This window comes from Echinops telfairi, unplaced genomic scaffold (genome assembly GCF_000313985.2).
Source record: "Echinops telfairi isolate 266 unplaced genomic scaffold, ASM31398v2 ScPeMD7_70;HRSCAF=299, whole genome shotgun sequence".
Lineage (NCBI taxonomy): Eukaryota > Metazoa > Chordata > Mammalia > Afrosoricida > Tenrecidae > Echinops > Echinops telfairi.
Window position 1 is genome coordinate 42,318,313 of NW_022103968.1, and position 15,018 is coordinate 42,333,330.

Genomic DNA, 15,018 nt, shown 5'->3' on the forward strand with positions numbered 1-15,018 from the left:
TAGATCATTCTTCAGCGGCTACAGTGCAATTCGGATGAGAGTAACGGCAGAAGAATGGGAGAGATGTCATGAGTAAGAATCTGAACAATATGCTGTGGGTTTGTGGACTGGTTTTAAGAAGACAAAGAATGGTCGGATACCATGACTACTCATCAGCTGAGTGGGCTTACTGGTCCCCCCTCTTCCCCGCTCCTGCCCATGGGTTCTATATTGTGCTGACTGCTGGAGCCATTCCTTAGGAGAATAATCAAAGTAAACGTGTCCCTCCTGTTCACGCAGACGGTTTCATCTCTGGATACGATGGGGCGACTGCTTAGGCTGCTGTCTCCAGCATGTAGACAGAATTACATCTGAATATTTCCTCTGGACTTGTGCCAGGATTCCCATTATGATTTCAGACTCCATTAGACAAAGCTCCGTTTATAGAATAGAGGATTGTCTTCGTGGCGTAAACTATTTAATTATTTATTTGACTCTGGAATGAAAACAAATAGGATCTTTTTCTTCCTGGGTTACAGCTTTTCCACCCTGGCACAACAGATGTTAGGTTGAGAAGATTTCCTAATATTAACACATTTAGTGTGTATTAGCATGAGGTCATGAGAAGCCCTGGTGGCCTAGTGGTTACATGTCAGGCTGCTAAATGCAAGATCAGCATCTGAAACTTAGGGAGAGACACACACAGGTTGTCTATTCCTATAAAGAGTTAGTCTCTGAAACCCACAGGCGCAGTTTTACTCTGTCTTTCAGATTTGCTGTGAGTCGGGATAGATGGCTAAATTTTAAAAGTGGATTAAATTACTGATGATTAGATACATTTCTTTTATACTGTCTTATGGTTAAAATTCCCTTGACAAAAATGTAATTTCATAGTCGGAAATAAAACATCTATCACAAACTGTTCAAAAACATGTATTAGGGCTTATTTTATAAAGGAAAGAAAACATGTTTTACTCTGAGGAAAAATATTTGGAACTACTGTCATGAAATTTAACTGCTCAAATTATAAGTCAAGCACTTTCAAATTATTTTCCTTAAATTGTCTGCCTCCTGAGCAGAAAGTAGTGGCTGAATATGTGAGCAAATCAGAATGAGGGCCCATCTGTGGGAAATTGGACATCCCTTTGCAGAAGGGCTGTGGGGAGGCGACGAGCCAGTCAGGGTGCAGGGTAGCAATGATGAAATATACAATTTTCCTCTAGTTCTTGAATGCTTCGTTTCCCGCCCCCCCCCCCTATCATGATCCCAGTTCTACCTTATAAATTTGGCTGGACCGGAGGATGTACACTGGTACAGAAAGGAACTGGAAACACAGGGAATCCAGGACAGATGAGCCCCTCAGGACCAGTGGTGAGAGTGGCGATATCGTGAGGGTGGAGGGAAGGTGAGGGAGAAAGGGGGAACAGATTACAAGGTCGACATATAACCTCCTCCTTGGGGGATGGACAGCGGAGAAGTGGGTGAGGGGAGACGTTAGATGGTGTAAGATATGACAAAATAATAATAATTTATAAATTATCAAGGGTTCAGGGAGAAGGGTGGAGCGAGGAGGGAGGGGAAGAAATGAGGAGCTGATACCAAGGGCTCAAGTAGAAAGCAGGCGTTTTGAGAATGATGATGGCAACCTATGTACAAATGTGCTTGACACAATTGATGTATGTATGGATTGTGATAAGAGTTGTATGAGCCCCTAATAAAATGATTTAAAAAATTGATCTGAGTGATTTCTAATAATATGAAGAAACCAAACTGGGTTTTCCAAGTGCCCCACTGCCAAGTCTTTGTATTGATTCCAACTCAGAAACCCTAGCGGATACAGCAGAACTGCCCTGTGAGTTTCCAACCCTGAAAGCCTCATCGTTCTCCTGAGGTACTACTTGGACTTCCTAACTGCTGACACTGAGAACAGCCCAACGTGCAACTCACCCGGCCACCAGAGCACCTTCCCAATCGCCAGGGCCCGTACAGCTGCTCAGAGGCTTTTTGCAATATTTCATTGAAGAGGTTACCATGACACAGCAAATTATTCTTACAGCAGAGAAGACTGAACATTGCCTTTAAGTCAGCTAATGTTTAATGACTCATAGCTCCCCTATAGGGCAGAGTAGAATCGCCCCTTTGGATTTCTGAGGCTGCACATCTTTCTGGGAACAGAAAGCCTCATCTTTCTCATTTGGAGCAGCTGATGACTGCTGCCCTTTCAGCTATTAGCCTATTGCTGAACCCACTGTGCCTGAGTCAGAACCCAGGGGACAGCAGTGCTAATGATATTGTATAACAAAGATAATAATGTCTAGAAGGAACTTTTATGATAATTTGAGGCATCAGTATATATATTAACATAGTAGTTGCTTTAAAAGATTAACATCTGATGTGTGTAGTTCTGTAGCATCGTATAGTTTTGGTTTCTCCCACTATGTAAAAGTGGAATGTTCCTGTCAGATCTTCCATGTGGCTGATATGGCATAAAACCAGGAAGCTAAATAAATAAATAACCTAGGAAGCAATTTTTATTCATTTATACGGAAAAATATTTTGAGCATTTCCAGACCCAAAACATAATGAACAACCAAACCATGCTAAGCACCAGAGAAAACCTAAAATAACATAGGCACAATCACGCAGCTAGATGCCTGCATGCTGAGTGTCGTTCATACTGAGGAAGGAGTTCGGCGATACCACTATCTCAACTCTGGGTGCTCATGTCTTTTTAAAGTCTAGCTTCCAAACAAAGGCTAACACGAAGTTTCTTTCTCTTCTTTTTGTCTCTAAAAGTTAAAATCTTCCTCAATTTGGGAAGCAAGAGACTTTCTGAAAATTAAAGTGTGCCGGTGTTTATTACTGTTGTATTTTTTTTCAATTATTCAAAATATCACAAAAACTTATGTAAACTTCAAAAAAACTTCTACCAATTTCAATCCACGTTAGCAAGCATCATCCCTCTCTTAGATCTAAGAGAGTTGAATTTTTATCTTGTCTTAATTTTTTCTCAAAGATAATGATACCTGAAAATCCAAGCCAGGAGATTTATTTGTGTGAATGTTTCTGCCACATGAGTGGCGATTGTAAGGTATTTTTAGTGTGGATAAGTGAAGACAAAATACCAAGTTTTGGTTCTCGAGGTCTTTTATCATGTTTTAAGAAACAGATGCTGCTGTAACCTTTTATTGGATTTTATTTTTTTTCTTATTAAAGAAGACATTAGAAGAAACACTAATCTGATTAATTCGCCCAAACAATTCCACCTTTGAGGAACTGCAGTACTTTCTCATAGGCATTAAGAATCTGTTTTTACATATGCCACATGCGATCATTTGCAATTGATACACAAAATTAGCTGTGAAAGATCATGTAAAGAGTTCAAATGAGCTAATCTGACATTCTGAGTCTATAAGAAATCTAGTTTAATCAAGTCTATCACAAAGGTGTCTTTTTTAAGCCTATTTTTGCAATGTAAGTACTTTTCTGTGAGATACTGATTTTGTTCCAAATTTTCATAATTCTCATCTGATTTTGCTTTGCTAAAGACAAGCCAAAGGAACATACATGAAATAAAGGAAATGTTAAGTGCCCTAAACCTTAACACACTGAAACACTGTCAATACAATTAAATATTACTCTCAAGAAATACATTGACTTATAGGAAATAGGAGTTCATAACGGTCAAATATACATAATTTTAGCACGGGATAAAATTTGGATGAATTTCATGGTACAGTAGCCGTGCTTATTTTAGGCGACAAGTGCGAGACTGCCTTTCAAGCAGACAAAAGGCTCCTCGATCTCTTAATTACTTTGCAATGTGGGATGTGTTGAAATTGATTCTTACATCAATATCTGAGTCAGTAATTACAAGAATCTTTCTTTCTTAGGTCACCCATTACCTCTTTGTTTTCTTCTTTAAAATGTCACCAGTGCCAGGTCACCTAGCAACGGAAAACATAGAATAGACTATACCATATTGACGCCTTAAAACACAGCTTAATTAGGAGTCCTGGGGACATCATGGATTTCACCACAAGATCAGGAGTTTGAATTCACTAGCTGCTCTGTGGGAGACAAAGGAGGCTCTCGGCCCCAGTGAGGATTTCTAGACTTGGAAACCCAACAGGAGAGTTCTGTTCACTGCACTTAAGTTGTTATGAGTCAGAATCTACTCAATGACATTGAATTAATTACTAATTGCTGATTGTCACACTGATCGTATTACTATGACCACTCCCCTTGAATATTTAGATACATCACTTAATTACTATTGTTACATTTTCTCCAAACTATAATTAGCAAAGATATTTTCTCTTTCCCACATTAGACTACCAAAGAACAATTTTGATTTATCGAAAATATATTTTTAGCAGTTTTAGAATTCCAGATGTCTATATATTTTTTTTAAATGATCATTAACTTAGATGTGACTAGTGGGTTGCTACTGCATTTTGGGAGTGTCCCAAAATAAACCATCACCATGATTTTCTTAATGAATAACAAAACAAGTGTATTGCCGACTGGTCTATATTTTCCCTTTGTATCACCACACAGCATTTTTTAGCTATAGATTTGTTGACAGAATAGGCACAACCTGGTATTACATAAATGAGTGGGATTTTTTCCGGGGGGCTTTTGGAATGATGATGATCGTGTGTCAGTGAGATAATTTGATGCCTGGTAGCCACATGTCTGATACAGTAGTTACTCTCACCCGCTTTCCCAGGCCGCCGTCTTTAAGAGAGAAGACTTCCACGTCATTCTCTTGCCATGAGGTTGGTGGTTTAGATTCCGGATGGTTCAGCAGCGAGCACTTAACCGTTGTATTCCCAGGGCTCCTTGCGATGATGGTAGTTTCAGTGATAATCAAGTAAGTAAAGTCAACAAAACCTAATAACTTAATTGGTTATTAGCTTGTCAAGTGCCAACCACTCCTGAGTTTCCTGGTGGTTACCATTAATTCAGCACTCTCATCTAACCTTTCTCCAAGGTGAGTTTAGTTGTTTGTGTGGTTGGTTGGTTGCTGGTTCTAAGTATGGATGCTCTTTTACTGGCTAAATACATAAATAGCAGGGTGTATTGGACAATGTTATGTAATTGAACTGGAGCGAAATGAACTTTAAAAATTTTCTCGACTAACATTTTCACAAAGGATTGTAAAACTAAAAAATACTTAACTTTGATATAGTTTGTGAAATTAATGGTTTTCTTTGCCTATTGTCATCATAGCTGCATTCCTTCTTGTCATAAAACAAAACAAATAAACAAACAAACCATACTCACTGCCATGAAGTAGATTTCAACTCATAGCAACCCTATAGGAGAGTGTAGAACTGCCCCTGTGGGTTTCTGAGACTGTAGTTCTTTACAAGAGTTGACAGCCTAGTCTTTGTCTCACAGAGCGACTGGTATTTTCAAACCACCGGTGGTTTCAAAGCTGTTGGCAGCCGGCGTATAACCACATCACCAGGGCTCCTCTTCTTGAGACGGGTTATAATTCCCGTAAACAAAACTTTGTTTCCTGTCATTTGTAGTTCTAAAAGAATCGTTTTCATTTTCAAAATATAAAAGTATGTGTTAGCATTAATAGTTTGTCCAACGATGCCCTTCTCTAGACTTTGAAATGCTCTACCCCATTTCCTGTTCTGTTGTAAAACTCTTAGCCATGCCTTCGCTTGAAAACTCTTTAGTTTCTCCCAGAGCTAGAACTCATCTCCCTCAAATCCAAAGTCATTGTGGAAGAACAGGGTTCTCTTTGTTCCATGGAACCCGGTTGAGGTTGATTGGAAAACAACCCAGGGGCCTTTGGAAGGACCAAGGCCGATGGAAACTCATTTCTTTCTCTCGTTGCTACTGCATCCTATAGAGATGGAAGGACGACAACAAAGCTGGAAAATCGACTTTGATCAGGCAGCAGTTAGGGTTTCAAAGATAAAGAATGAATTTACTGCTTCTGGATGGTAAAAGGATTCATCCGTCGCCTCCTTGGGCTGTCAACAAGAAAAGAATTCCTCCAGGAAGTAAAATAAAGGCCTAAAACAATAGCTTCCTATTTTCACACACACTGTGCATAAGTTTTTATTCTGGAGAAAAATTAGAATTGAAAAATAAAGGGAGAACACTCCTGCTCCCAGATCTGGTAAGTTTCTGTACCATGAGCCAGGCTGACCCAGTAAGACTTAGGAAGAATCTCTCAAAGCCTCAAAAAGGCTTGTACTGGTCACTTATTGTGTGGGCCCAATTTGTCTAGCCCAGTGGATTCCTGGCTCTATTAGAAAACATGTCACCTGTTGTTCAATAAGCGGTTCAATGAATGGCTCCTGGTTAGTGAATTATGGATGCTTTTCAGTTCCTTTAAAATAAGCCTCCAGAGAACTAACTCAACGTTGCGAGGCTTCTGAATTCCAGGTTGTTAGAGAAGTGCGGTCAACTTTAAAACAACCTTCTATGGAATGTATGTGCGTTCATACTGTAGCAGGTGTTTAAAGTTGAAAAATTGCTTTAACTGTGTTGCTTCAATTGTATTATTACCTTGATTTGGTCTTAGAAAAATATAAGGAAAAAGAGAATCCTTTCAAATGTATTGCTCTATTTTCTTAGGGTAAGATATATTATTCTGTATAGTTATTCCTAAATAGTTTATAAAGCAAAGGAAAAATAGAGACTTTTTAAACAAATTGGCGATAAATATTATCCAAATCTATTAGCTAATGATAAATTGCCATTCAGTAAAAGCAAACAACAAGAAGGAAAAACTTGGTAGTAACCTCAGTGATGGTAGGATTATTTCAGGGAAACAATGTAGGTAGGAGATAAACTCTTTACCTCTCACTGTGGCAGTTCTGATGATGTTGTGGTCACATGTTGGGCAGCTAAGGTCAGTAGTTTGTAAACCACCATCAGCTCCTCGAGATAAAGAAGAAGCTTTCTACTCCAGTAAGGAGTGAACAGTTTCTGAAACCCACAGGAGCAGTTAGTTTTACCCTGCCCTACAAGGTCACTATGAAATGGAATGTACACCATGCTGTAGGGTTCATCTTGGATTGAGGTGGCAGTCGTGAGAATGGAGAGCCAGAGAACAGTGCAAAACAAATGGAAAGTTGAATAAACTTTTTAGAGGACTATGGCAAATATTGGTAGACAGCGGGCAAAAGTGATACTTCAAAAACTGTAATTTATTCCATAGCTAACTGAACTAAGAACTTACATCTGAAGCATATTACATGACTCAATTCTTATCTAATGTGTTTATTTTAAAAATCTAAAGCCAGTGTGCCTATTGTAAACTTTTTTTCTTCAATATTTTTCTAATAATGATATATCGGGCATAGTAAAATTACAGCTTTCAACTTCAGGATTTTCTTAAAGTTATATTGGTAATTGACCATTTTTTTGTGACTAAATAAACTGATTACAGCTGGCCATTACCCTTGAAAAGTCAGGCAAAATAAAACACTTTTATAACTGCAGGCCACTGGGTAAAATGTATCACCCACTTATGCTGAATGCTGCCCTATTTCATGAATGTAGGTTAAGCGGTTGTTGAATTTTTTAACTTTTTACTGCAAATCTGGTGAACGTCTACAGAGGAAGCCATCAGTTTTACATTCAACAATTTGATGGATGCATTTCCGTCCCTTTCTTGCTATCATCAGCCAACTTCCTCCCCGTGTTTCGTGTTTGCATTCCAACTCCTTTTCCTACCCTCTGACCTTAAGTGGTTGACGGTTCTAAGATGAGGGTGAGTAGTTCAGGTGTACCAGATAGGTTATGCTTTTGATGGGACACATTGGTTTTATTAACTTGATTCACCAAATTAAGGCTTTAAGACCATGGGGTGTTATAAAATGATTTTTAAAACTAGTGGATGACTTATAATGATACTTTTATAATGATTTTCAACTTGACCATGAGCACTAGGATTTTTTATAGCATCATTTTATATTTGGATTAATTAATAATGAAAAATAACATCTAAAGTAGAGCAATTTGTTCAATCTAAAGCATTATTACCTAGATTTATGAAAGCAACAAGTGATGAGAGCCCAAAGAACATGTCAAATTTGAAGAAAAGAACTGTTTTTTGGGTGCTTAAGCAAATGTGGTTAAGAAAGCTGATGGTACCCGGCTGTCAAAAGGTATAGAATCTGGGGTCCTATAGGCTGGAAGATAAACAAGTTACCATCTAACTGAGAAACAACAAAGCCCACATGGAAGAAGCACACCAGCCTGTGAGATCACAAGGCATCGAAGGGATCAGGTATCAGGCATCAAAGACACCCTAAAAAAATTATAACATTGTGAATGAGGGGGAGTGCAGAGTGGGGACCCAGGGCCCATCTGTGGTAAATTGGACATCCCCTTGCAGAAGGGCTGCAAGGAGGAGAAGAGCCAGTTAGGGTGCAATGTAGCAATGATGAAACATACAATTTTCCTCTAGTTCTTCTATGCTTCCTCCCCCCCACTATCATGATCCCAAGTCTACCTTACAAATCCGGCTGGACCGGAGGACGTGCACTGGTACAGATAGGAACTGGAAACACAGGGAATCCAGGACAGATGAACCCCTAAAAACCAGTGGTGAGAGTGGTGATACCAGGAGGGTGGAGGGAAAGTAGGGTAGAAATGGGGAACAGATTACAAGGATCTACATATAACCTCCTCCCTGGGGGACGGACAGCAGAGAAGTGGGTGAAGGGCAACATTGGACAGTGTAAGATATGAGAAAATAATAATTTATAAATTATCACAGGTTCAAGGGAGAGAGAGGGAGCTGGGAGGGAGGGGGAAAATGAGGAGCTGATACCAAGGGCTCAAGTAGAAAGCAAATGTTTTGAGAATGATGATGGTAGCATATGTACAAATGTGCTTGACACAATGGATGGATGTATGGATTGTGATAAGAGTTGTAGGAGCCCCCAGTAAAATGATTTTTTTTTAAAAAGACTGCTTTTATTATTATCCCAGCTCTCACAAGGGTTATCACATTGAAAAGCTATGAGTTACTATGTGTTGATAATCTTTAAAAAATCCAATGATTTACTCTTATCACAAGAAGACATTTAAAGGTTTAATACAAGGCTTTGGCAATGTTGTAACAGTGGACCCAGTAAGATAGTAAATGAGGACTCAGCTAGTTTATGAGAGCATCCTTCAGCCAATACTTCAAATAGAACAGTGACAGCTTTGTTCAGAAGCTACAATATACATGACTTGGGAGACAGTTCTCTTCTTTGTCTCACCAGTTCCGTTCTGAAGGAACCCTGGTGGATCATCAGGTTCAACGTCAGCTCCCACTACTACCTGCCTGGATTGCTGCTCACAGCCAACTGTCCCCTGCTCCAGGAAAGATGCGTTTAAGACACCCCAGGGAACAGCTCGACTCGGTCCTGCAGGCTGGCTCTGATCTGAAACAACTTCATGACCGTGCATTTTGTTTTGGTTTATGGGGAAGGGTAGTTAATCCAGATCTCATTTGGTCAATTTGATCTAATCATAAAATATATTTATAGAGCCTATTGATTGTAAGTTGTTTTATGTAGACTGATAGTTGATATATTTTCTAGTTATATCACTTGTGAAGTGCTCCTTGCCTTACTTTCACGGTCATATTTAAGAATGTATCTTTAGAGTATTCAGTCAGTTTTCATGGCTTTCTAGATGTGGCCTTTGCACAATTAAAGGCAAGTATCTGATCTACTTAAAAACCAAATCTGAGCCACTGTGGGAGTGTATGTAATTGGGTTACAGAAAGGATAGCTCCTAGGTAAACACTGTTAAATATGTCAGCATGAGCTAATCTATCAGACTGCTATAAACTTTATAGAGAACAGAAGGTGCTAGTTTCAATTGCATGCAAAGAATTTTAGTCTCACCCTTGGGTCCTGTTCTCTTAATGAAAATGTACTCAGAGCCAGGCTATCTCAGGAAAAATTGAGAAGTGGGAACCATTGTGCCCTCTGCTTCAAAGGATATCATGTTTTGTCCCCAAGCGCTAATGGATTCCTCCCTTTCCAACTTACAGCCATCTTCATCTTCATAGTCTTTCATTCCTAAAGTTTCTATTTTCTATCAAGGTCATGACAGGTAATGGTGATGATACTTGTAGCTTTTGGGGGCTTGCTGTGTTCTTAATTAGTAAAAAAACAACAAAATAAAACATGTTAGCCTATGGAGTACTGTTAGGGTGCGTGGCAGGTTATGAGTTGGGCTGTTCAGTCAGGTCAGCAGTTCAAACCCAGAAGCCACCCCAAGGGAGAAAGATGAGGGAATGTGGCCCCTAATAAAGGTTCATACTCTGGCGTAGCAGAGCTAATTCACCCACTCCCAAAGATAGAGGCAAAGAGAAGTTTATTTGAAGGTGACACCAGCTTGCTGAATGCTCCGAGGACTTGGAGACTGTGCTGGTGAAGACCAAAGACTACAGCCTTCAGTACAGATTACAACTCTATAAGCGCTGTACGACTCTTCAAACCACAGCCCTCACGATTGGACACAGGTAACATTATGTAGGAAAGACTGAAGTTGTCAAGAACTTTATCATACTTAGATCTAAAATCAATGCTCATCGAATATCAAAGGGCATATTGCATTGGGCGTTCCTGCAAAAGACCTGTTTAAAGTATTGAAGAGCCAGGATATCGCTTTGAGGACTAGGGCGGGACTGACCCATGCTATGGTATTTTCAATGGCCTCATGTATGGGAAAGCTAGAGAAGGAATAGGAAACCTACTGATTTTTGATGCACTTGAATTATGGTGCTGGGGAAGAATATTGACAGTAGTGTGGTCTCCCGAAAGACCAAGCACATTTGTTTTGAAAGAAGTAGAGATGGAGCACGCCTTAGAATCGAAGATGGTGAGACTTAGTCTCTAGTTCTTCGGACATCATCAGGAGGCTCCAGTCCCTGGAAAGGAACATCATGCTTGGTAAAGTAAATGGTCCCTGGACCGAGGAAGACCTTTAAGGACATGAACTGACACCGTGTCTGCAACAACTGGTGCAGACAGTAAGACCTGGGAGGATGACTAAGAGGGCTAGACTCCCATTCTGTTGTGCAGAGGATTTCCCTGGGTCAGACTGACTTGGTAATGCCTAACAACCACCACGAGGGACTTGGCGTTACCTAACAGCCACCACGAGCTCGGGAGACCAACAGCAATGCATGTTGTCTTGTTGGAATCATACTTGTGCTCAGAATCAGTAACTTTTATAAATGGTTACGTTGAAGTTCTCGCCTTTCAGCAGAAGTGGGGTCTGCAGGGGTTGGGTGGGAGTGTGCCAAGTGAGTGCTTAACCAGATGTTTTACATTAACTTGGCTTTCAGGATAATCAAAGACTGTAATTATTGACCACTACAGGTAAACCGTCTTAGGGCAATCTCTGGCTATCTCTTTGGCTAATCAGATATCAGGAATTAGTTTTTGAGGATGATTCTCAGGGTTCACTAATGGCTCTTCCAGGAGACTTAATGTTTGCCTTTGAACAGTACCAAAAGTTGTAAAAATCCCAGAGAGTCAGGAAAATGTACAAATGTGCTGGACACAATGGATGTATGTATGGAGTGTGATAAGAATTATATGAGCCCCCAATAAAATGATTAAAAAGAAAAAGAAATGCATAGTAGACATTTACCCACAATGTTTAAAAAGAGAGTGATTTGTATGTGCATGCTATTCACTGCTATATATATATATATATATATATATAAAAGAAAAGAAAAATGAACTCAACGACTCGATGCAAAGGACTAACCATGGTCATCGTGGAAGTAGAGAGTAGCATGGTGCCATTCTAATAGGACGTGCCGAAAAATGCAATTAACAGAGGTGGGTATGGATCCAAGTGTATTTGGTGAGAAGGGACCTTTGGTGGTACAGTGGATATGTTGTCTGAGGTCCCAATCCATCTGCTGCTCCTTGAAAGAAAGCTAAGGCAGCCTGCTTCTGTAAAGATGTACAATTCCGCAATCCTGGGCAACAGTTGTGTGCTGTTCTGTACGGTTGCTATGAGTCAGGATCTCCTTGTGGGTTTACTTTTTGGTTCAAGTAGGGAAAATGAATGCTATTAAGGGCAATTAGCCAAGAGACTGAGTCGAGAACTTGTAGACTACCTGTTCTCCAACTTTGCACAGTCTCGAAAGAAATACTGATTTAGTGTTGAAAATGGAACCATGACTGCTCTGATTAGTTAGTTACTTTCATGGACTTACCATTTATCAAAATCTCAAGAAAATAAATTCAAATCTCCCTACTGGCAACTTCATGTGAACTACTATTTAGAAGAATACGCATGTTATGTAAAAAAATGAACCCAAACATTTTAGGAATAGCTAAGCCCTGAAGCATCTGGGCCTGGGAGTCCTTCCTCGTAAATTTCAAATGGAATTAGAAGCCACGCAGCCCTGTCTTCTGAGTCTGGCTCTGGACAGTATCACGAGTATGACTGTATGTGGACCCGAGCACTTGGTTTGAGCAGTGAGCTGCTGGAGAGGACCTTGGAATTTGGATAGTTACGTTCAATTTAACAGAAGTTTATATCATCTAGATAATGCCAGGCACTTTGTGGGAAAAAATGGATATGTGGATTATTAACATGAAGCTTTGGATTTTAATGAATTTACAATCAAATGCCAAGTGACTTTTATCTGCTTCAGTTTCCCAATTTGAGACCATGTAGGAATGCTTACTTTGGTTTTCAGAAGTACACACAGGAAGACAACACCGAGAAGTCATTTATAGAAAAAGATGTAATTTCAACTGGAATTGTCTAGCCATGTTTATATTTAGAAGAGAAATAGACTTCCTCCTCTACCAATTACTCTAGTAGGCCAAGTCTCGTAGCTCAGGAAATCGTCCCACTTAGCTGAATGTTTTACCCCCATTACGTTAAGCTGGTCAGTGGTGTCATGGAGGGCATGGTGAAGCACTGTTTATCTAGGTGAAGTGAAAGTTAGTAGATTTTCTTGTCCCTGGAAGTTCTAGTTTGAAGTAATCAGTCTGTCAATTGGCTGGAGAAGTACTCTAAATATAAATGTACTGAAGCTCTCTCTCTGCTACTCTGGCAACAGATTCATAGAATATGTCTCCCTTACTCACTATTCTTTCTCTTTGTCTTCTTTCTCTATCATTCCTTAAAGGTGTTTATCCAAACTCTGACCTGGGAACACACACACACACACACTAACAACAACAACAACAAATGCCTCAAAGCATGCTATACATGTGTAAGGAAAAGCACCCATTTTCCATAAAGGGGTAGACCTCATGTCACCTGAAACATAGCTATTATTCACACTATTTCCCAAAGCTCTGGCTTGTAAAAGGTAAAGCTCTCAGCAAGTTCATGTATAATATCAAACTTTTAAAATGCACTTTTGGGATCAGTCAGCTTTGTAGTTCCAGTGCTTCAGGAAAGATACATCAACTCCAAAGAGCCAAATCCATGATCCCGAAGTCAATTTCAGCTCCTAAAGACCCCACTGGGCAGAGTGGAATTGCCCATATGGGAAACCATTGGGTTTCCAAGGCTTTACATCTTCTAAAAGTGGATGTTTTTCTCGTACAAATGGCAGATGTGCTTTAATACTTACCCTTTCATTTAGCAGCTGAGCACTGTGACCACTGCGCCACTAGTGCTCCGAGGAGACACGCATTACAACCTTTGCTTTGAGACTTGGGGCAGTGGCTTTTCATACACAGAGAACTCTGTGTAGTTCTCAGTGACTCCTGGCCACTGGGCAAGCCTATATGGGTTTTCTCCAGCCCCCGCCCCCACACCCCGCCTCTTCCCCACCAAAAAAAACCCTCTTGTTATCCAGTCAATCCCAATTCCTTATGACATGGGGACAGTTCTGTTCTAATACCCCTTTGGAATTCTAAAAAAACAAAGAAGAAGAACAGCAAAAAAATCCAAGTTGTCATTATTATCAGAGTTGATTTATCTGACTTAAATATAAATGGCCCAGCAAATCCCCTTTGAAGCCACTGTTTTTTAAATTTTGTTTTTAGACTCATTTTGTTCCATATACTCCTTTAATGGAATCCTGGTAGCACAGAGGTTATAGTACAGGCTGCTAACTGAAAAGTCCACAGTTTAAAACCACTAGCTGCTTATTGGTAGAAAGATGTAGCGTTCTGCTTCTATAAAGATGTAAAACATTGGAAACCGTTGTTGTTTTTTGTTTTTATCAATTTTTATTGCAAATTAGGTAGGGGTTTGCATTTCAGATCATCAATTTTTCATTCAACAATTTAACCTGCTAATGAAACCCACCATTCATTTGCTCTTCTTCACTCCTTGATTTCTTTCTCCCTCTTGGGGACCACCATCTTCCACTTCACCCAATGTCATACCCATCAAATGTCACGTCTATTGATTTATCTTTCCTCCGTTGCCCTCTCTGGAAAACGTCAAAGTCTTTTCAAAGTCTTTCATACCCTTTAGTACAAAAGTCTTCATCTTTTCTATTTGTTTGTTTTCTTCCTTAAAGTGGTCTCATATAATAGTTGTACTTTTGTGATTGGATAATTTTACTTGGCATAATGTTCTCCAGCTCTGTGAGGTGTGTATTGGTTTCATCATTGTTGTTTAGCAATGTCGCATGTGTATGTCCCCAAGTTTCTATATCCATTATTCTACTGATGGACATCTAGGTTGCTTCCATGTTGGCATCATGAGCAATACTACGAGGAGCATGGATGTGCATGTCTGTTCTTTTTATGACTCTCACCTTTTAAGGATGCCCAGCAGAGTCAGCACTGGACTTTTTGTGAAGGTTGCCTAACCAGACAAACACCGGTGAAGTACTGAGAGAACTTGCCTGCAACCATCCACTGATCACAGGTGCATTTTTAAGTGTGCCTGCTTTGTTTTGCATGAACCTGGTTGTGTGTTAACTAGATCTTTAGTAGAAAAAAATCCTTCGATTACCTTCCTATGGTTATCAACTTGACTTTGGAGTAACACTCAGTCCAGTGTGGCTCTGCCATCCAGTTTTGCAGTTGCTAGCTATGAGAGTGGGAACACGTTACT

The 15,018-nt window shown here is 39.8% G+C and overlaps 1 protein-coding gene across 2 annotated transcripts in view; it reads left to right on the forward strand.

Annotated features, from left to right (window-relative positions):
• The window catches only part of PRKG1 (protein kinase cGMP-dependent 1), a 1,384,334-nt gene that overhangs the window by 572,746 nt on the left and 796,570 nt on the right, over positions 1–15,018 (forward strand). The window lies entirely within an intron of this gene.